Source organism: Oryzias melastigma, linkage group LG5, assembly GCF_002922805.2.
Source record: "Oryzias melastigma strain HK-1 linkage group LG5, ASM292280v2, whole genome shotgun sequence".
Taxonomy (NCBI): Eukaryota; Metazoa; Chordata; class Actinopteri; order Beloniformes; family Adrianichthyidae; genus Oryzias; species Oryzias melastigma.
In genome coordinates, this window is record NC_050516.1 from 31084303 (window position 1) to 31085959 (window position 1657).

General features: G+C 36.1%; 1 protein-coding gene across 1 annotated transcript in view; it reads left to right on the top strand.

Annotated features, from left to right (window-relative positions):
- LOC112144585 (S-adenosylhomocysteine hydrolase-like protein 1) overlaps positions 1 to 1657 on the top strand; it is a 21468-nt gene that overhangs the window by 4093 nt on the left and 15718 nt on the right. The gene's annotated exons all lie outside the window — the stretch shown is intronic.

Sequence of the window (1657 nt, forward strand, 5' to 3'; positions counted from 1 at the left end):
AGGGAGAGGGCGGCGAGGGTAAGGCCGGCGAGGGTGAGGGCGGGTAGCGACTGCGGGCCATCCAACGCCGCTTGCGGCTTTAATTTTTCTTACAACTACTTGTCAGTTCTGGATATCTACTTAATTTGTGTCCATTTTTGGCACAGAAATGTCTTTTTTTTTTTTTTTGCTTCACAGCCTTACATAAACACAAGATAAACATAAATCATTATGTCACTTTACCTGTAATGACTTCTTTAGGTCAGGATTTCTCAAACGCCGCTGTGTTCTAGCAAAAGTATTGGTTGTTCTTGGTTGCTATGATACTTAGCAGGTCTGGTGTTCTGGTCCAACATCAAAGCTCCAACAGAAGCAAGTCTTAATACCAGATGAAAACAGTCAGGCTGATCGATGTTAACCCCTTCAATCTTGACTTTATGTTTCATTCTATTAAAAACATTATTCTTTAGTGTGTTTTTTTGGTTTAGAGTGAGGCTAAATGAAGTAATATGGTAATTTTTTAATTATTAACACGATCAACGTAATTCCAGTAGATTCTAAAGGAGAATCTACTGGAGAAAAGGAGAAAAAGCGGCATGATGCCGCTTTTCACCTTTAACGTCTTTTAACCAAACGTCTTTGATTGGACCATTTACGACTGGAGTTTAAAGGAAAGTCAACGAGGATTCAAGCGTTCTCCTGTTTCAAGATCCTAATCCTCCTAGATTTTCTGTCTACTACTGCAATAAAAAGTGCACACATGTAGAAACGCACATAAATCCAGTCGGACCGGTTTCAGACTAGAAATCTGACATGAAGAAATGAAATCCAGTTGGAACTGATGGCTCAAAATAATCTGAAGGATTTGATTGTTGGATTGGTGCTATCATCGACCGTCGTCTTGGAACGCTTCAAAGACTATAGTAATCTTGTCAACTGGAATACAGAGATCATGAGGGTAAAGTGGTTTATCAAAATGAGTTTTTTGTTTTTATCAGTAAACTATAATAACTTGTCTAAAGTTTGAAAAAAATAATCCTTTTTTATGCTGGAACCAGAACTGTGGGATTATTTTTCACGTTTTCTTTTGATCTATTTCAAATCAGGTCTTTTTTTATTATGATTATGACCTTTTTACCCAAAATCAAAAAACCTTTCTGGGACATAGTTTCTGCAGAGCAGCAGCAGCTCATAAGAAGTTACAGTGGGGACTGTTCTAAACCGTTGGTGTGGAGCAACCCCGCCCCCTTTTCATTCCCTGTTGCTGTGAGCTCTCTGTTTACATGGTCTCCTCTTAGAGGTTCAACAAAAATGGCAATTAGAAAAAAAAAACACTTTCTAAGACATTTGATGATTTTTTTAAAATTATTTTTGTTGCTTTTTTGTTTGTTTTGTTTTTGTTTGCTCTGATAATATAAACTATATTAACCATAAATACTGGGACAATGTTATACATATAAACAACATTCTGATGCATTTGATGAATTTTTTATGTTTCCTTTGTTTTTTGTTTGTTTTTGTCTGCTCAGAAAATGTGAAGTAGATGAACTTTAGGGATATTGGGAATAGGTTATTTTTTTTAAAAAAAATTGGCATTTTTAATGTTTCTTTTTGTTGTCTGTCTTTTTGTTTTGTACACTCTCTCCCACTAGCTTACAGTCCCTCACACCCACAACAT